The following is a 22,671-nucleotide window of genomic DNA, read 5'->3' as shown; positions in this document are numbered from 1 at the left end:
ATCCGATCCCATCCGATCCTCCAGACAGATGGAAAATAGGGTTCCAATCAGGTCCGCCTGAAAATCTGACAGGCGGCCTGGATCGGAAAGCCCGCATGAAAGGGGCCTAATAGGCAAGGGAATGTCAAAAAATATAGTAGAAAACACCTGTAGTATTTCCCAAAGGTGGTGAGCAGTCTGTGCACTGGCTTGTAGTGTCCTCCTAGCACCCGAGCAAACACAGAAACATTAAAGAAAGCCAGCAGCTTGATCTTCCACAGTTAATAAATGTATTAATCTAGTTGTAGTACAAAATAATACATGGCTTATACGTTTTGGCGTGTAGCCCTAATCATATCCATAGTGAAAGTCTGGCTACTATCAACCTAACTTTGCTGTGTCAGAGCTTTATGTATCTCAGGGCTGGATGGACAGAAATAAAAACCTTTTTGCAGGTAAAAAATCTTGCATCTTTTTACTTCAACTGTATAATTACCTGTTTGCCTGGAATTCACCCTTAAGGCTCAATTCACAGTTGTGCTGCACGCCACACTTTTTTTTTTGCAGGTTTATTTCTACATTTGTCCACAACAGCATAGTGCCACCCATTTACATAAATGAGATGCCCTGTGCATGAAAAACACACCAAAGTAGTTTCTGCCCCTTTCTTTCGGCAGTAAAGGCCCGTAGACACGATAAGAAAATCGGAAGTAAAATTTCGTCCAATGCCAATTTTCGGATCGTTAGTATAGTGCTTTCGACAGCCGATTACAGATTTTCGTACGACAAAAACTGGATGTGCAGGCTAAATAATTTTTATCGCACGTGAACACAATGTCCGATTTTTGTTTAATTAGTACAGTTTTCGTCCAAAAAAAGTCATAAGAGCAAGAATAGGCATGCTCGGAAACTAAAGAATACAAATAAAACAAATCAACACATGGCATCACTTCTGAAGTTGAATTTTCGTATAAAAAGTAACCTCTTCACTTTCCATTTGAGACTAGCATGCAACAAAAAACTAAAGAAAATTTGTCCGATAATCTGAGCGTGTGTATGAGGCTTTAGCCTTCCCAGGTTATTGCAATGCACATTTTGGTGCATTCTTGCAGTTTTACAAAATAATGGTACTGCAAGTGAGATGCACGTTTTGGCACACTTTTTGTGTCTTTCCGAGAATGCGTACAAAAACGCAGGTTTCTATGTGCGTTCCCAGAATGCTAAGGTATGAATGGAGCCTAAGTAATGAAAGTCCAAATTGCAACATATTATTTCATAGCAGGTTGCTTCTTCTGTCTGTTCTAGCAGCATGTATTCAAGAAATATCTCTCACAGGTAGCCACTAGAGAGAGCACTTTAAATTCTAGAAATGATTGGTGATACTGTATGCCGGAGCTAACATAAAATGTAAAAATGATGCTAAAAATTACTTTCAGGTATATTTTACTTTAATTAATGAATGTGAACTCAAAGGAAAATACAATATAGTATAATTTTGAGCACAAGATAATGTTAGGGCTTTTCAGAATGTAGTGTTTTTTTCTATAAACGTTCTAACACCCCCTTCCCCCCTTTCAAAAAATATACATTTTCTGTTCGCTGTTGGGGATTTGAGTGATCATCATGCACAGAGCAGCTAAACATAATTGTATGATTGTGGGCGTCGTAGCTCTGTGTGATCAGCCGAGCGCATACATTTGAAAGGATTATTTAAGGAAACAAAAGTGTGGCGGATCGCACTAGTTTCCTTAAACTGAGATTTGCATTAAATCAAAAGACTTTTTTTTTCCGCATTTTTCTTTCTCTCAACAAGTTATATTTGCCAATTTGCAAGTATATTACACACAATTGTACTTTCTGGCAAAGAGTATATTTTTAGTGATAGATAAATGCATTCACTTGCATTCAAGCAGGGCCACATGTTGTGCACAGCCATCTATTATAGCACAAGTACCTTTAAATGTGCAGTGTTCCAGAACACTGGATGCCAGGAATTGGCAGCTTTAGCTGGAGCTGAATCCTTACAGGGTCTAGAGAAATCAGAGAACGAGCTGTTTAGAAATATGGTCGGCATTTTCTGAAATAATTATATACAGCTCACAGATTTTAAGCCTGGTTGTGTTCATGAGCTTCCTCTTCCTGTAATTACCATAAGAAGCCCTGTTAAACCATTTAAAGGGCAACTCCACTTTTCTATACCTATGGAGGTGTCTCACTCAGCTGTGCCTTGCTTTAGCACAGAGTCTTTCCTTCCCCAGGCCGCTGGCATGTAGTCATCCAGAGACCACCAGCACCATAGCCAATCCGCTGCCTTAAAGGGTTATTGTATGTTTTGCTTGATGCTCATGCAACTGATCAGTATGCTAGCTGCCGAGTACCCCTATATCTCTCTCTTTTTGAGGATCCCTGTGTACCCCTGTGTCTTCCTGTATTCCCACAGACCCTGCCTCATTGTACCCCTGCTAACTCCGGCGTTCCTATTCTCAGTCACCGCATAACCTGTGAACTCCCAGTGAGCTTCCAGTATTACAGCATCTGTGCACCATGTCAACTCCCAGAGACTCTCACTCCCATGTTCCTGTGATCCCAGCACCCCAGTGCTTGAAGAAACTCTTTCTTCTGCTGTATATTCCTTTGATCTCAGTACCCCGGTGCTTCAAGAGTCTCTTGCTTCTGAGATTTTATGTTTCCAGCACCCCAGTGCTCCCGGTGTCTCATGCTCCTGTGTTCATGTGATCCCAGCACCCCTCTGCTCCATGAGTCACTTGCTCCTGTGTTCATGCGATCCCCATCACCCCTGGTGCTCCCAGAGTCTCTTGCTCTTACTGTACAGTAAACCTCCGCTCCATCGCGGTTCAGATTTTGCGGTCCCGGTATTTTGCGTTTTTTTTTCTGTAAGATTTATTTATATTATTTTACTAATGAAATCATTGTTAATTAAATATTTTTGTGTTTTTCATTGCTCTTGCTCTGTCTCTCAGTATCTTTTATGTGTTTAAATGTGTTTCTATTGTTTTAACAGTGTGTTTAAAAACCTTAAAATGCTTTTAAAAGTACAGTGACAGTTATAAAAACATGCCTACAGTGTATTTGAATAGGGTACGTCTATTTTGCGGATTTTCACTTTTCGCGGGTGGTCTGGAAAGTAACCCCCGCAATGGAGGGGGGTTTACTGTATAATGCTTTGACCCCAGTACCCCAGTGCTTCAAGAGTCTTTTGCTTCTGAGTTTTTGTGTTCCCAGCACCCCAGTGCTCCCAGAGTCTCTTGCTCTTACTTTATATTGCTTTGATCTCAGTACCCCAGTGCTTCAAGAGTCTTTTGCTTCTGAGCTTTTACGTTCCCAGCACCCCAGTGCTCCCGCAATCTGTTGCTCCTGTGTCTTGTGATATCTGTTTCCAAATAACTCTACCTCCAATATTCATGTGATTTCAGAACCCCAGTGCTCCCTGAGTCTCTTGCTCCTGTGTCTTGTGATATCTGTTTCCAAATAACTCTCACTCCAGTATTCATGTGATTTCAGAACACCAGTGCTCCCAGAGTCTGGATTGACAGTGGAACGCATGCGAATAGCGGCGTCCACCACCATTGATGGTTCTTTTTTCACTGCGTTTCTTATCTTTGCACATTGTAAGTATGTTTCTTTTGCTTTGGGGGAATAAATAATCAAAAACATACTACACTATTGGTCCTTTCTGTTTTTTATCCGGGATTAACGGAGGTCTGGTTTGGAGCGATCCCATACAGAGCATCTCTAGCCTTGGATGAATTACAACAAAAAGCCTGGGTGCCAAAGTCCGAAGAATTATTTTCAAGCGTTTGAGACTCATTTTTGTGGTGAGTAGGGAACCTAGAGGGTCTGGCCACTCACTTTGAGCACCATTTGAATGATCGTTTTCTGCACTTGAGCACTTTATTGGACATTTCACCAACAAGGACTGTCTTATTATTTCTTGCAATATATGTTTATTTTTATTTATTAATATTACTGCACTTCTATCTATTGATTTTTTCACATGAAATGCTAGCGCTGTTTTAAATTTACTTCACATTTTCTTTCTAAGAATAACTTAGATGCACAGCAGCTGCACTTAAAAAATTGTAACACAGATATTGACAATTTTAATATCAGCAGCGCGGGTTTTAATTTAATTTATCACACAGATTGACAGTTATAGTGTGTTTCTTCTATTTGTGAATAATCGCAGCAACTGTTGTCCCCCTTTCACCAAGCTGCTTGTTGATGGTCTTGTTGCCCATTCCAGCCTTATGTAGGTCTACAATCTTGTCCCTGATATCATTGGACAGGTGGAGAGATTGGAATCTAATTGATTGATTGCGTCTGTGGACAGGTGTCTTTTATACAGGTAAGAAGGTGAGATTAGGAGCACTCCCTTTAACCGCTTGCCGACCGCCGCAAGTACATATACTGCGGCGGTCAGCCCCATTACTCGTAAAAAAAAAAACACCAAAAATGACAAAAATCTTTCCCTTTGTTAGTAAAAGCGATAACTTTTGCGCAAACCAATCAAAATACGCTTTTTGCGATTTTTTTACCAAACATATGTAGCATAAAACAAATTGGCCGAAAATGTTAAAAAATTTTGATTTTTACTTTTTTTTTTTTTGGGGAATTTCATATAAAAAAATGTGAAAAATATTGTTATTTTTGCAAAATTTACGCTCTTTTTTTGTTTATAGCGCATGATCAAAAAATCACACAGGTGATCAAATACCACCAAAAGAAAGCTCTGTTTGTGGGAAAAAAAGGACGTCAAATTCGTTTAGGTACAGCATTGCACGACCGCTCAATTGTCTGTTAAAGTCAAGCAGTAAAAAATCGCAAAAAAACCCCTGGTCAGGAAGGGGGTAAAATCTTCCGGGGCTTAAGTGGTTAAGAGAGAGCTCCAAATCCCAGCTTGTTACCTGTATAGAAAACACCTGGGGGCCAGAAATCTTGCAGATTGATAGGAGATCAAATACTTATTTCACTCATTAAGATGCAAATCAACTTTGTTAAATTGCTTTTTTCTGAATATTTTGGTCATTATTCTGTCTCTCATGTTAAAATAATCCTACCTTTAAAATTATAGACTGATTATTTCTTTGTCAGTGGGCAAACGTACAAAGCAGGGGATCAAATACTTTTTTTTCCCCTCACTGTGTATTCTTCAAACAGTAGATGGCAGTGTTTAAAAGGTTGTAGCTCCATCTATGGTAAACTCTATGTCTTTTCCCTGTATTCCTGTCTGCAGTTAAGCAACAAAACCCATGTGGACTGTGCACTGCCTGTTCTATAGGGCTAAATACAGAATTTCTAACAGGTTATGGGCCCAGGAATAGCCCAGAGAAAAGCTGAGAGCCCAGCCATAGCCAGCTACAAATGCAGTGCAAGATACAGAAACAGAATAAAAGAAAATGGCCATTAGCACAGCTGCAATTACACAAACAAGGTAGCCATCAGTAGAAGTGTAATTGTCGATTAGACTTCAGTATGTTCAAAATTTCATGAACTAACACTTCAAACTGAGAGAAATTCCACATCAGTGTCACATGAGGATAAGCAATAAACTGACACAGAAATAGAAATTAACTCAGACAATCCAAATACTGTAAAAGAGGCTTCAATCAGGAAATATACCAAAAACAATCAAGGCATGTAAAATGGACAAAGATAAGCTGATCAAAAAATGGGAATTGCTGCACTTATAATTCCTGAATATTGGAATAATTAAAAATGAAAAAATGGAAATAAAGTGCGCTATCCTAAACCTACATATATATCATCAAGTAGAATCAATGAGTATGTGTGAACAATGCTTACCAAATGGTAATGGGAAAAAATGGTGAATAAAAACCAACATATAGCATTACCAGGTGCAAAGTTTGATAAGGCATCCCAGCCAAATGTCTGTCCTATGTTTGTTGCATGGCATTAAAACCAGAGCCAGAATCATGGGATGAGATTCAAAGATTTCCAACCCATGAAACAAAAGTGGATCAGAGCTGATATTAAAGATTGCAGATGCCAAAACAGCTTACAAGAAAAAGATTGATAGAACTAGAGTAGATATTGAGTGGGGTTGTTGGAAAATGAATTGTATTTTGTGCAACAACTACTATACATCAGTATTTAGTAGAGATATATTTTTCAACCAGTAGATGGCAGTGCTTCTAAGTTTGTAGTGGCACCTATGCTTTGCTCTATGTCTTTTCCCTGAAAACAGTTCCTCTTTTCCTGTCTGCAGTTAAGCAGCAAAGCCCATGTGGACTGTGCGCTGTTCTGTAGGGTTTATATACAGAATTTCTAACATACTTTAAGCACATTTCCCTGATTTATTTAGTGACATTTGTTGTGTTACAAGATCCCACAAAGTGAGATAAACAGCTTCACGTCTTCCAAGTCAAAGCCGCAGCTAGCTGCAAATTAAAATGTTAAAATTAAATAAATGTATCAGTGCTATAAATGGCTCTTGTCAGTGTTGCACCATATTTATTATATTTTATTGTTCCCTGAATAATTACATTTTAAAATTTCTAAAGCTGAACTTCAGGCAAACAGCTAAATACATAGATGAAATATATGTAAGAAAGCTGTTTTACCTGCCAAAGGATTTGTATTTCTGTCCCCTCAGTCCTGAGATTTATACTGCACATCAGCACTGTAACACTACTGACTAAGCCCTTGTACTGATTCACCCTCTCCTTGTCTGAGCTCTGTCGTACTGGGGATTGCAAGAGGCTGATACCATGGTACTTACACTGCCTGCATTTAGAAAAATACATTTAATGATGTACTAAAAAATACAGATCTGCATTAATTTACACCTTTTATATCTATCTGGAGTTCAGCTTCAAAGTAGGCAAATGCTGTCTCACAAAAGAAAGAATGCAGTCTTTGCACTTTTATTATAATAAAAAATGCTAACATTATGTATGACGAGGGTAGAAGTGTTACCAAAGGTAATGTTCACCATTAGAGATGGGGTTCAGGTTCACCACTACCGTGTGTTCAAGGCAAATCTGGCATGCTCCAGGTTGGCAGTCCTGCCAATTTTTTTTTTTTTTCAACTAAATGCAGTGTATGGCCTTTGAATTACAGCCAGCAGGCTTAGAAGAGTCAATAAGGGAGCTTTTGTATAAGCGGACCCCCCTCACTATAAAAGGGGAGGCATAGGACAGCCATAGTGTCAGTGTAATAGGCACAGGGTAATAGAAGCTGCTGTAGTCAAAGGATAGGGATAGCAGGCAATCTGCATAGGGAGTAATTCGAGTAAATTGAGGAAACTGTATTTTATTTGATAATGAGCTCTTAAGTCATTCACAACCTTTTTCTTAAAATTTGGGGATTTTTGTCTTTTATTTTGTGCTTAATTTGAGAACAGATGTTACTTTTAGCTGCTGTCCTGTCAACAGCAAGCATTTTTTTTGCTGCTTTCCTTTAAAAAAAGCTAGGCTTTTGTTTCAGAGGTACTATTTTGGAGTTTTCAATAATTTTGTGGCTATATGGTTTTTTTTGTATGTTGCTAGGGCATTGTATTATTAGGTTAGCCTCTTCAAGACCAGGTCTATTTCTGACATTTGTTGCTTACAAGTTAAATCAGTAATTTTTGCTAGAAAATTACTTGGAAACCCTAAACATTAAAATATATATTTTTAGCAGAGACCCTAGAGAATAAAATGGCAGTCGTTGCAATATTTTATGTCACACTGTATTTGCGCAGCAGTCTTTCAAACACAATCTTTTTGGAAAAACTTAATTCAATGAATTAAAAAAAAAATGAAACGGTAACGTTTTTGTATAATGTGAAAGATGATGTTGCGCTGAGTATATAGATACCTAACCTGTCACATTTTTAAATTGGACACACTTGTGGAATGACGACAAACTATAGTACTTAAAAATCTCTATAGGGGACGCTTTAAAATTTTTTTAACCATTACCTGTTTGGAGTTACAGAGGAGGTCTTGCACTAGAATTATTGGTCTGGCTCAAATGATCGTGGCTATATCTCACATGTGTGGTTTGAACACTGTTTACATTTGCGGGCGGGACGTATGAATGTGTTTGTCGCGCAAACACGGTGGGATGGGGCGCTTTAAAAAACATTTTTTTTCCTATTTATTTTCTCTTTTTTTTTTTTTTTTTACACTGTCCCTTTAAACCCACAAACCCCTCTTCTACACTTCAAACCATTCAAAACATCAAGATTGGCATTTTTGAATAATTTTTTTTTTTTTAACTGGCGCCGTTGGCTGCCAAGTAAACCGAAGGTGAAGTTGTGGCGTCGCTTCCTAGGTACTACATTGGAGACCCGATCAAAGCCAATTTTGGCTTTGTTCAGGTCTTCGGCCAGCTGGCGGATGCCCCGGCTTGTGGCTCAGGTCTCCTGGTGGGACCGGAACCCCTGGGGGATCGGCGGGAGGCGTCTGCTCCGGCTGCTTGTAATTGCAGCCCCAAGCTGATGCAAGGCTTCCCTTAAAAAAGTGGGCTTTTATAGCAGGAGTGGTATTTTGGGGTTTTCATTTCATTTGGCTTTTTACATTTGTGTTGCGTGTTAATAGGGCCTTTTTTAAGCTTGGGGTACTGAAAGTACAGCATTTACTTGGTAATGACTTTCTGTTCTTGGATCTGCCTTTTGTTCACAACAGGTCACTGCATCTTTGAAATAAATAAAAAAAAAGTGAAAGAACAGTGTGCACCTAAACCATTTTACATCATATCAGTCGCATACACTTCACCCCCTATTCTCATCGATGGAATAAAAGTTAGGCACACACTGGCTAGACCTATTATACCTGATTAACACTGTCCTGTTCCTGGCCAATTTTACACTGCTATTTCCTCAGTATTATCTTAAAGCAGAAGTCTCAGATCCCAGTGCTGTCTGTGCTCTACTCAATGTGTGTTATAACTAGACAATCCAAGAAAAACTCAAAATATATTAAGTGTAAACCTCCAATTCTATGAAATGTTGGGTAATAGTGTATATCCCCAACTTTACCTGCTATGGGTATAGTTCAATGTCATGTATGAAAAACTGTTTAACAGTGCTGACAATATATCTACAAAAAAAAAAAGAAATCACAATAGTATGAATATAAAATAAGTTCATAAGTATATAAAGTGCTGTATATCTTCTGTGCCAAGGTATGTTTAAAAGTGCAGTCTGTACAATAACATGAAATGGCAATGGTGAAGGTGCCATGCTCCCCTTCCTCTTGTGCCCTTACTCACTGACTCCCATAAAGAATATCGCCTGTAGTAAGAATCCTAGGGGTTTCCGTCAGATGGTTTCTCAGCTGTTCCTCGTATCTCCCCAGGCTGTAGGTTATCATAGGAGGAAGATTAAAACATCATTTCATAATACCATTTTAAATTTAAAAAGCTTTTATTACTATAAAATGCGCACTTACAAAACATATTCTTGTTGGAAGCATGAAATATATACCGCAATGGCCGTGGTTTGCATTTGCGTTCCAATACCAGGATTTGATGTCACCGGAAGTCCCGTCACCTAATACATTTCGCTCCACCCTGGAAGCGTCATCAGAGGTTGGACTTTCCAGTGGTGTGTAGATCTTTACATTGTAATGGACACTCCCAGCACTCCCACCACCCCTCCCACTACACCTTATCCTAACTTGCTGGTGCTCAGATACAGTTGCGTTATGCTTTAATGAGTGTTAGCTAGAAATTGGCCAGTAGCACAACAGATTTACTGTAGCTAGAACAGGGAGCACCACAGCAAACTATTGGCTACTTTCTATCTGACAATTGAAGCCTTCTTGTTACTGTTTATTGGAAAAGATTGTGTCATTGCTAAAATAATCAAACTGAAATGAATTAGACTGTTTGCTGCTGTGAGCCAAGCTAATTGTAAAAAAAAAAAAAAAAATCTGTTACATAGCCAAATATGTGCTGACTGCGCGCACTGTCACTGTAAAATCGTACTGTTCTGTAACACCAGATATCACTTTAATGCATCCCCGTGTGTTATTTAACCCTCTCACTGCCAGGTCCATACGGCGTACAGACCTACAGCACTGCTTGCAGGCGGCCAGGTCTGTACGCTGTACGCACCTAATTTCTCCCCCTGCTATAAGTTCATAGTTACTTCAATGACCATAAACTTATAACAGAATTGTTAAGCAGACTCTGCTGAACAATTCTATAACTCTGATCAGCGGATTACAATCCGCTGATCAGAGTTAATAACCTAAAATGTGACACTCCCCCATGTCGCCGCTTCCCTGTCCCCAGCCTCTCCACCTCCCACCGCTCCCTGTCACCTAAAAATATTCCTCCCACCCTCATTTTCTATCCCCTTCATCCCCCTTCCTGCCCCCCAGCACTGACCCACCCGCAAACCCGATCCCCTGCAGCTACCTTTAGAAGCTGCTATCCCTCCTCTGCCGCTCTCGCTGGCTTCAGGTGCTGCTGGGGATCAGGGGGATCACAGAATGTCCCTCCCCCGGCAGGCCAATCCCACCCCCAGTACCGGCCCCTGCACCCCCCATCTATTCATCCTCCCGATGTTGTTTTGTGGATGACCATCAGGGTGTGTGCTCAGGTGCACACAGCCCTTATAATGGAGGTGAAGGAATACCCCAGGGCTCCCAGTTGGAGACGACTCCACCCAACAGACAGGAGGTCTGTGCATGGAAGTCAGGAGGACTCCAATCCTCTCCAGGAGTCAGGGACTGCAGGTGGCAGTCAAAGTGTGTGTATCTGCAAGAGGCAGTAAGTGGCCTGAGGGCTAAGGCCAGAGCAGAGCTGTGCATGCTAGAGTAAAGCTGTCTGCACAGAAGCACCTATGGCCGGGGTGACCAGTATAAAGAGCCAGGTGGGCTAGCATTTATGTTTGTATATTTATTGGAGAAGAACCCCTGCATGGGAAACCTATATGTTATAGACTTTTTATTCGCTTTTTAAAAAAATGGGCTACCAGGCCCTTAAAATATAGTTCCTGACTACAATGGATCACTTGAAAACACATCTAACACTAGAGCTAATGGTCCCCCATGTTATGACATGTAGAGGCTAAACACTTTTTAGAGAGTCCTAAACACTTTCTTTTCAAATTGCAATAGTACAGTTTTAGAAATGTGGTAATAGGATTCAAGAAAATGGCTAAAAACAGTGAAATCCAAAACTTATGAATGGAAATGATGGGGGGGGGGGGGGTGGAAGGTCGACTTTAGGGCCAGTTTACACCTGAAAAATGTGGACCACATTCCTGTGTGGTGCAGTGCAATTTTCAGCCCATTAATTTGCACAGGCTGAAATCACACTGGATCACACTAAATGTAGTGCATGAACTTACAAACGCATTGCAACTGGATCGCAAGGCAGTGCTGTACCATGCGATCTTGTTTAGGCAACTGCACTGCGTTTGGGGTGTTGTTAGGAATACATTTACAATTCAAGCAAATCGCACACCCAATATGTTTTGAACACAGGGCGACAAATGCGCACGGAATGCGGGTTTCCTGCACATGTTCCGGTGTGAAAAGGGCCCTTATAGGAAGAATCAAGACTTACATATAACTTCAGTTGCCACACATTTACTTCCCTAAATTCCATGGCACATATTTATTATGCCTTGTGAGTGGGCACTGTTGTGTCATTCATTTCACAGAGCCTGCCTTCTAAACTACAAAGGTGCTGAGATGAAAATGTAGGCGGTGACCATAGATCTCCTTTAAAATTTACCTGACAAAAAAAAACTTTTGACCATAATATATAAAGATATAAAAGAAATAATGTACTTTCCCTGTAAGTATAAAAGTATTTCGACCAATGCGGACTCTCTTAGTTTAACACTGGCCTGATTTGCTTCTAAACTTTTCAAACCCCTGTTTTTTAAACCATATCCCAGGTTGACTAAGAACAAATGTGACACCAACAGCGAAGTGTTCAAGTTTCACGATATGTTGTATTTTCCATCTCAAGCCAAAAGCTTGTTTCAAGCATTGTTTAGAAAAAAGAATTTAGCTAATGGCCCACTGGCTTGAATAATTTAGCTCATCTCTAATTTGGAGCCTCTCTGTCTGAAATCTTTTACTGTGCTAATTTCACATCAGCAGCCTGGCTATGCATCATCATTGAACTTATTCCAGTGTCCTAAACATCGGGATTCACAATGATTCAAAGCAGCGGGAAGAAAAATGATTACAATGATTGTATGAATATCTTTAATCAAGCATGATAAACAGAAAGTCGCTGCTAAAAAAAAATACAAGACAGAGAGCTGGTTTTGATGAATTGTATTTATCTTTGCAATGACAGACATCATGTTGAAAATATTTTAAAGTTTCTTCATGAGTCTATTAAGTTTGATAGAAGAATCTATCTGGTCAATTGTAATTTTTTTGTGGGAGATGTTAGGATGCCTTGCTTTTTTTGTAAGCTATATAGTTACATATACAGTGTATGTGTGTATATACTGTATATATGTGTATATATATATATATATATATATATATATATATATATATATATAGATATATATATATATATATATATATATAGTATCTGTAATTGTTGTAAATATTTTATCATATCTTTTCATCTGACAACACTGAAGAAATGACACTTTGCTACAATGTAAAGTAGTGAGTGTATAGCCTGTATAACAGTGTAAATTTGCTGTCCCCTCAAAATAACTCAACACCGTTAATGTCTAAAATGCTGGCAACAACAGTGAGTACACCCCTAAGTGAAAATGTCCAAATTGGGCCCAAAGTGTCAATATTTTGTGTGGCCACCATTATTTTCCAGCACTGCCTTAACCCTCTTTGGGATGGAGTTCACCAGAGCTTCACAGAATCACAGGTTGCCACTGGAGTCCTCTTTCACTCCTCCATGACGACATCAGGGAGCTGGTGGATGTTAGAGACCTTGCGCTCCTCTACCTTCCATTTGAGGATGCCCCACAGATGCTCAATAGGGTTTAGGTCTAGAGACATGCTTGGCCAGTCCATCACCTTTACCCTCAGCTTCTTCAGCAAGGCAGTAGTATTCTTGGAGGTGTGTTTGGGGTCGTTATCATGTTGGAATGCTGCCCTGCGGCCCAGTCCCTGAAGGGAGGGGATCATGCTCTGCTTCAGTATGTCACAGTACATGTTGGCATTCATGGTTCCCTGTAGCTCCCCAGTGCGTGCAGCACTCATGCAGCCCCAGACCATGACACTCCCACCACCATGCTTGACTATAGGCAAGACACACTTGTCTTTGTACTCCTCACCTGGTTGCTGCCACACATGCTTGACACCATCTGAACCAAATAAATGTATCTTGGTCTCATCAGACCACAGAACATGGTTCCAGTAATCCATGTCCTTAGTCTGCTTGTCTTCAGAAAACTGTTTGCTGGCTTTCTTGTGCATCATCTTTAGAAGAGGCTTCCTTCTGGAATGACAGCCATGCAGACCAATTTGATGCAGTGTGCGGCGTATGGTCTGAGCACTGACAGGCTGACCCCTCACACCTCCAACCTCTGCAGCAATGCTGGCAGCACTCATATGTCTATTTCCCAAAGACAACCTCTGGATATGACGCCGATCACGTGCACTCAATTTCTTTAGTCAACCATGGTGAGGCCAGTTTTGAGTAGAGCCTGTCCTGTTAAATCGCTGTATGGTCTTGGCCACCATGCTGCAGCTCAGTTTCAGGGTCTTGGCAATCTTCTTATAGAATAGGCCATCTTTATGTAGAGCAACAATTCTTTTTTTCAGATCCTCAGAGAGTTCTTTGCCATGAGGTGCCTTGTTGAACTTCCATTGACCAGTATGAGAGAGTGAGATAAATAACACCAAATTTAACACACCTGATCCCCAATCACACCTAAAACCTTGCAACACTAACAAGTCACATGACACTGGGGAGGGAAAATGGCTAATTGGGGCCAATTTTGACATTTTCACTGAGGGGTGTGCTCACTTTTGTGAGGTACTGTATATAAATCATGTAATCCATACTTTACATTGAAATGGACATTCTATCTATATGTAGCACTACCCTCGTAGAAGCCAATGTATAGGATGGGTCTTCTGTTCTGTGACTCGACCTTCATAAGAACCTCAGTTCCCCTGACACACCAGGCTGAGTGCACAAATATACAATATCACAGGAATTAATTGAAAGTAATATTTAGTGCCTAATAGTAGTGCTATATCAATGTAAACAGGCACCAAACCAGATAGTAAAGGCAAACCTAATTTATTGTTACCCAATATGGTTGGTAACTAGGCAAGCATAAAATGTATTAACAGTGGTAATAAGACAATTTAGCATATAAAGCGAAAAGGAGGATTGCAGCAGAGGGGGCAGCAACTTGCAGAATAATTATCGGAAAGGGCAGTCCTTTAAGATGTTTTTCTTCTGGCTATCATTGGGGCCTTTTAAGAGCATTGGTGCACTTAACCACTTACCGCATACTAACGTAGGTCTACGTCGGTAAACTTTGCGGTAGTGTACCGGGATGATGCCTCTAGCTAGAGGCATCATCCCGGTACCGTGGTTTAGAGCCGACGGTTAGCTTTCCGTTGGTACCGACCGATGCGGCTCGGGAGCCGCTCGATCGGTACCCGGGGGGGCGGGAGGGGACGTCCCCCCCCCTCCCGCCGCCTTCCGTGGCTTTGCCCGGGGCTCCCGTCCCACCGGGAGCCCCGAGCACCCAGCCGGCACATCCGCTGGCTGGATGGAGTCCCGATGAATGCCGGAAACGGCATCGATCGGGTCTCCGATGACGTAACCCGGAGGCGGCGTCCATGACGTCACTTCCGGGTTACTGTGCTGCAAAAGGCGGCAAATTTGAAAAACGGCTGTATGCAAAAATGCAGTTTTCCACGTTTTGCATACAGGGAAGTGTAGTGGAGGGGTCTAGGGTCTTTTAGACCCTCGATCCCTCCATAAAGTGTACCTGTCACTACATATTGGTGTCACAAGGGATGTTTACATTGCTTGTGACAGCAATAAAAGTGATCAGATTTTTATTTTTTTTTTAAAACTTTAATAAAGTTAAAAAAATAAATAAAATAAATGGGAAAAAAAAAAAAAAAATTTAGCCGCCCCCGTCACCGTTAGCTCGCGCACAAAAAAAAAACGTATACGGAAGTCGAGCCGCAAATGAAATCGCTGTTCAAACCACACATGTGAGGTATCGCCGCGATCGCCAGAGCGTGAGCAATAATTTAAAAAAAAGAGCTACACTCTAACTCAAAACTGGTAACCGTTAAATAAATTTAAAGCGTCGCAGATTGAGATCTCTATTGACCGTAGTTTGTCGCGATCCCACGGGGGGGCGCAATTTTAAACCGTAACATGTTGGGTATCTATTTACTCGGCGTGACATGTTCTTTCACAATATACAAAAAAAATGGGCTAACTTTACTGTTTAGTATTTTTTAAAATTAGTGAAATGTGATTTTTCAAAAATTTTCCAAAAAAATGGCGCTTTAAAGACCGCTGCGCAAATACCGCGTGATAAAAAATATTACAATGACCGACATTTTATTCTCCAGAGTCTTTGCTAAAAAAATATATATAATGTTTGGGGGTTCTAAGTAGTTTTCTAGGAAAAAATACTGGTTTTAACTTGTAAACAAAAAGTGTCCGAAATAGGGCTGGGGCTTAAGTGGTTAAAGTGGAGTTCCGGCCTATTTTGCAACTTTAGTGATTCCTTGAGTACTCGTTATGCTGATCAACAATTGGGCATTTTCAATTTTTTTCGGGGGGTCCCTTACCTTATTTTCAGGGCATTTTTGATTGTACTTCCTCCTTCTCCCCCCTCTGTGGCCGCGGCCACCGACATCACTTCAGCCTTTGCATTGCATCCTGGGAGCTGTTTATCATCACTCCCAGGAGGCTGGAATCAGGAAGAACTCCCAGAACACTCCCTGGAATCAGGAAGAAGGACACAACAGATTACACCGTGGCTTCAGATGCCCACATCCAAGATGGTCACGCTCAGACAGCGTTTTTAAAAGTAAGATTGTGACTAAAATCCAATACTGTACACCTTGTAAGTATGAGAATAGCAGTTTTGTAAAGGGCGATGGATTAGTATTATAGGGGTATTTATAGTTAAAAAATGTATTTGAGGCAGGAACTCCACTTTAATGACAGTCCCACTTAGCCTGCCAGCAGTATAGGTACAGTATAAGTACAGTATAGGTACAGTAGGGTCTCAGCAAAGATGCAAGGTAGATATAGTTTAGTTCTGGTAAATGTTCAGTGTAATGTGGTATAAGGTTGGTATAGATGCAGTCTAGGTTTGGCATAGGTGTGGTATAGAGTGCACTATATATGTGGTATGGATTGGGAATACTTAGTGTCCTGCTTTCAGTTGCTCAGTCCCTGCCTCCCACTCTCTCTCCCTCTCTCCCTCTATTCTCAGCACTCTGTGAGGAAGTCTATGGGTTTGCTTGGATTTAGCTCTTCCCCTGCGGACTGGAGGAGAATGGTGCAGCATGACATAAGTATTTTAGTAGAGGGAAAGAAGAATAAAAGGTAATGTCTCCCTCTCCATATTGCTGTACCCCAGCACCTGGCTACATACTCCCCCACTAAAACTCTTTGGTCACCAAAGTCCTTTAAGCACATAGCATCCATAACAACAAATTAACTGGAAAAAGTAACTTAAGATTAACATCATTTAGTATATACATAGACCTAAATAATTCTCAATGACACTTGAGATCAACAGGGGAGCCTCCCACCAATTGTCAGGGGGGCAAGGTTATTATTGGCCATCAATGTAGGAATGGCCTACCTGGTGTATCAGGAGTACAGGTCACCCCCTACATAATTTGTGGCAAGGAGGTTTGGCTTATCATTAGTCCATTGCATTGTGTAAATGACTTCTGAGCTTTCACCCAAGGTCTCATTTTTTATTATATTTTTTTTATTTATTTTTTTCAGATATAAATTTATATACAAAAAAACACAAAAACAAAGCCTGAAAAAAAGAAAAGAAAAAAAGAAAAAGGTAAAACTATTCTTGTAACTGAGACTGCAGTATTATGAAGTAATATTTGTAGGGTATCTTTGATAATTAGGAAAAGAGATATTCTGTTTACCGAAATTAGAATTCCATCCCAGTATTACATAATGGTATTTCTTGATTCAATTCCTTCTCCCATTCTCTTCAAAATGATGATTCGTCTGGAGTATCTTACAACAGAAGAATTTGATATACAATATGTTTATAAGATGTGAGTCTTTAGTTTTTTTTTTTTTACATTTTGTTCCCAGATGGTTAGTTTTAAAAGGTGTGTTAACTGGTGGTTTCTCCAAAAGTCTATTAGGAAGAGGCTAAACCACTGTCATAATTCAGAAAAAGAGGTAAAAAGGTGCCACATGGAGCAAGCACATGGCAGCTTATGTCAGTGCCCTGATCCCATGTGTGATATTCTCTCCCAGGGAAAGCCAAGGATATTACAGGTGCTAGTTTTGTAGCCCTATTTGTCTCATCCCAAACCTGCAATGTGGCAATTGTTACAGGAGAAACCCCAACTGATAGACCCCTGTGCCTAGCCGGGACCAAAGGAGTCTGTGCAAGATTGTGCCCAGCCATATATTTTTCTAATGTGACCCAAATCTTATCATTCACATTATTAATCCAATAGGTGGACATCCAGCAAGCCCAAACCCACCAATCGTTTAGGACCTCTCAGGGTCAAATAGGATATTCTAGTGTGTATTTTTTTTTTTTTTTTACATCTATACGTAATTAATGAACATTTTGCAGATACACATCACATAGAAAAAGACCTTGGGTGTAACATAGAAACCGTGTAAAATAGGTATAACATTTGGGGGAGGGCATTTATTTTAACTACATTAATCCAGCCTAGATATGTAAAGGCACTCCAGCGCCACAAAGACAAACCAGTTTGTAAAGTTTTTAGTAAGTGCTCATAATTTTCTGTATACAGTCTTTTCTGATCTGCAAAAATAGATATGACTAAATATTGCACAGACTGTTTTACTCATACAAAAGGGAAGGATGCTCATAATTGTTGGGTATTTGTAGAAAGATTACCCAGAAAAAATTTGGATTTATTATCATTTATTTTAAAGTTCAGATTAATTTATATGGGGAGGGATATGACTGGATCTGCAACATTAAAAAAGGATATCTTCAACGTAGGTTGAAAGTTTATGTTCATTCGGCCCTAATGCCTTTTATGTCTGAATTTTGCCTAACTTTACATAGCAGGAGTGCCAAGACCAGGGCAAACAACAACCCAAGGTGTCATATGTCAGTCTCTTTGGGGCCGAATGGCTAGCTTGACATATGACAAGTTGGGGAATTTGTAGCTCATTGGTAGCGCCAAACAGTGAGTTTACTCCATGCCAGTAGTATGTTTTTAGGGCTTTTTCTGTTTACTTCTTCCTGACCCTTGGGGTTCCACTGGTCTCTCTACCACCCCTCTTACTACCTTTATTAACCTCAGTCATTACCAACTGACTTGCAGGTTTGCCTGTACCTCCGGTGTGGTTACCCCCAGCAACCCAACCATGATCAGGAACTCTTGTCCTATTGATTGCTAGGACAGTGTTTGTGAAGGGACCACATACAGGCAAGTGGTTACTCCCTAGGGGACCTTCTCAAAGTTTCAGATTGTGCCCTGTTGTCCAACACTCTAATAGCGACTGTCCTACCAACAAACGTTTTTCAACACAACCTTTGTGCAGATCAAATACACCAGTCTCTTTAACCATTTCTGTGTCCTCTGGTACTTTAAATACCTCTGACCTGTGTAACAGTGCTCCAGAGTGCTTCCCATACAAAATATTATGAAGCAATCCAGCACATTGTGAGACAACTTTCAACATTAACACCAAACATTGCATCATATAATTCCATTCTTGGCAACCTTTGCCCAGTACTACTTGCAATATCCAGCTCAAATTAGCAGTAACCCGTGGTACAAGCTCCCCTGACCTAGTAGAGGATGGCAAGATATACAAACCTGGTTCCAAAAAGTTGGGACACTGTACAAATTGTGAATAAAAACAGAATGCAATGATGTGGAAGTTTAAAATTTCAATATTTTATTCAGAATACAACATAGATGACATACCAACTGAGAAAATGTATAACTTTAAGGGAAAAATAAGTTGATTTTAAATTTCATGGTATCAACACATCTCAAAAAAGTTGGGACAAGGCCATGTTTACCACTGTGTGGAATCCTCTCTTCTTTTTATAACAGTCTGCAAACGTCTGGGGACTCAGGAGACAAGTTGCTGAAGTTTAGGAATAGGAATGTTGTCCCATTCTTGTCTAATACAGGCTTCTAGTTGCTCAACTGTCTTAGGTCTTCTTTGTCGCATCTTCCTCTTTATGATGCACTAAATGTTTTCTATTGGTGAAAGATCTGGACTGCAGGCTGGCCATTTCAGTACCCGGATCCTTCTTCTACGCAGCCATGATGTTGTAATTGATGCAGTATGTGGTCTGGCATTGTCATGTTGGAAAATGCAAGGTCTTCCCTGAAAGAGACGATGTCTGGATGGGAGCATATTTTGTTCTAGAACTTGGATATACCTTTCAGCATTGATGGTGCCTTTCCAGATATGTAAGCTGCTCATGGCACACGCACTCATGCAACCCCATACCATGAGAGATGCAGGCTTCTGAACTGAGCGCTGATAACAACTTGGGTTTTCCTTGTCCTCTTTAGTCCGGATGACATGGCGTCCCAGTTTTATAAAAAGAACTTCAAATTTTGATTCGTCTGACCACAGAACTGTTTCCCACTTCGCCACAGTCCATTTTAAACAAGCCTTGGCCCAGAGAAAATGCCTGTGCTTCTGGATCATGTTTAGATATGGCTTATTTTTTGGCCTATAGAGTTTTAGCCGGCAACAGCGAATGGCACGGTGGATTATGTTCACCGACAATGTTTTCTGGAAGTATTCCTGAGCCCATGTTGTGATTTCCATTACAATAGCATTCCTGTATGTGATGCAGTGCCATCTAAGGGCCCGAAGATCACGGGCATCAAGTATGGTTTTCTGGCCTTGACCCTTACGCACAGAGATTGTTCCAGATTCTCTGAATCTTTGGATGATATTATGCACTGTAGATGATGATAACTTCAAACTCTTTGCAATTTTTCTCTGAGAAACTCCTTTCTGATATTGCTTCACTATTTTTCCCTGCAGCATTGGGGGAATTGGTGATCCTCTGCCCATCTTGACTTCTGAGGGACACTACCACTCTGAGAGGCTCTTTTTATACCCAATCATGTTGCCAATTGACCTAATAAGTAGCAAATTGGTCCTCCAGCTGTTCCTTATTTGTACATTTAACTTTTCCGGCCTCTTATTGCTACCTGTCCCAACTTTTTTGGAATGTGTAGCTCTCATGAAATCAAAAATGAGCCAATATTTGGCATGATATTTCAAAATGTCTCACTTTCAACATTTGATATGTTATCTATATTATATTGTGAATAAAATATAAGTTTATGAGATTTGTAAATTAGTCCATTCCATTTTTACTCACAATTTGTACAGTGTCCCAACTTTTTTGGAATCGGGTTTGTACACTGGCTGTGCATTCTCTAGCATTTCTTTTGGTATGTCTGTCATAACAAGACACACTATATCATCAACTCCTATATGCGTTGTGGGCAAAATGTCTGCTGTGTGTTCACACTCACCTAGTCCTTTTGTCATGAGAGGGTACCTTATTTAGCAGCCAACGTGCCTTGGTCTATAGATTGCTCTACAGACCCTTCTTCTGACAGAATAGTGTCCACCTCACTTTTAAACCCGAAAACTTTGTCCAGTAATGCAAGTACTTCCTTGCGCCACTCATCCCAGTCTGCTTTAAGATCACATTGCATTAACACATCTTCAGACACCATTGGTTGCAATACCCCCATTTCACCATCGTGCACTGGCAGTGCTTCATGCATTACATACACATTTTCATTTTCAGCAGGCTGTATTAACCCACTATTTACCTGAACCTCATTAGTAAGCAACACATTATACTCAGTTTTGCCCACTATACAAGGTACTACACAGCAGCGAGTCCTTCTTGGAAGCAGATCTTCTCACCGGACTTGCCACCACTTCACTTGTATTCAATTCCAAAATAGTCCCTTTCACATTTCTATCAGGAACAGTCTTAACATTCCATTTGGCGTTTCTCCAGGTGTATCTTCCTACACAGCCACCAAATGAAACAAGACACCCTGCTAGGTGTCACAGGCTTTCGAACATCCCAACCCTATTTGTGGGGATGATGAGCCACCTCTTCACTGCAGCTCCACCACTCAGATGACACTTCCTTTCTTGTTGCCATGGGAGACCACACACTCCCAGCAGAGCTTTCCCAGCTCTCACCAGACAGGATTGCTGCTTTGTACCTGTTATAGTTATCCTTGTCATGGCCCATCAAAGGGTACACTTCCTTGAACTTTGCTGTCAGGAAAGACTGTAGTAATTCAGCCATGAAGTCCTCAATATGACCATTAAGTAACATAGGCTGTATGAAATCAGCCACACAGATCACTCATTCATTGCCATGGGCAACAGCAACCATCTTTGCAGTCAAGGACACACAGTTCTTTGGTTTACTGTCTCTTTAAGGATCTGAGACATTACAAATATAGCTACTCACACAGCAAAGCACAAACAAACAGTCTATGGCAAATCAGTTTTTGGCATGCAATGATCCGAATTCTACCATCTTCTGCCCGCATCCTCCACTAATTGTGACAAATGGTGGAATTTGCAGTTCATTGGTATCACCGAACAGTGAATTTACTCCAAGCCGGAAGTACTTTTTTATAACTTAAAAGTAACACAAAAGTTCACATGGATGTCTTCCCATGAAGGGGGTTCTCACCATTAACATGATAAAAAAAACAACATCCAGCCTCGAGGCTCTCTGTGAAGCTCTACTGCTCAACTTAGTAGTTTCGGTCTTGCTGCTTATTAAACACATCCAGTGCTTGTGCAAATACGCTGTGCCTCAGCTCTGTGTCTTTTCTGCAGCATCCCAGCTTCTCTCTCCCTTAGGCTCATGCCTCAGTCTGTCCTGTCCTGGACAATATGGTGCAACGTGCACCTCTCACAACTCCCTTGCAATTCCTGACCCCCTCTAGAAGGTGGGGCCCTGAGCTCTATCTTTGGCTCTAATATGAATGCAGCACACACCTGCAACATTAGTGTGCCTGTTTCCTGCATCCTCTGGGATGACCTATGATCCCCACTATAAGGTATACAGTGATTCAAATGAATACAACAAAGTTTTCACCAGCCAATTCCCATATGGATTACACATGAGATAATGATTTTTTTTTTTTTTTTAAACATTTTATTGGTAATAAAAGGAGCAGTAACAGAAAACATGAAATGCAAATGGAAATACAGGCATACATGGATAAACAATGCAATTACATCAACATAACATTTGACAACTATCCCAACCTACACCGGATCAAAAGCAGCCAGTCTCCGAGTAGTGGGAAAACATAGTAAGCAACTATTCAGAAAGGCCAGTGTTCGAGTGGGTAAAATGGATACAAAAAGGAACTTTTGGGAAGTGAAAACCCCCTTGGTCTGAGGAGTTGAGATGAGGTGGGATCCCAGCGGCAGGGGGAGTGTGAAGGCTTGTAGAAGTACGGGGATCCCTAAGGTGGGAACACTAGCCTAAAGGGA

The sequence above is a fragment of the Pelophylax lessonae genome (assembly GCF_965119305.1).
Source record: "Pelophylax lessonae genome assembly, chromosome: 5".
In the NCBI taxonomy this organism is placed as follows: domain Eukaryota; kingdom Metazoa; phylum Chordata; class Amphibia; order Anura; family Ranidae; genus Pelophylax; species Pelophylax lessonae.
This window is presented reverse-complemented; position numbering follows the sequence as displayed.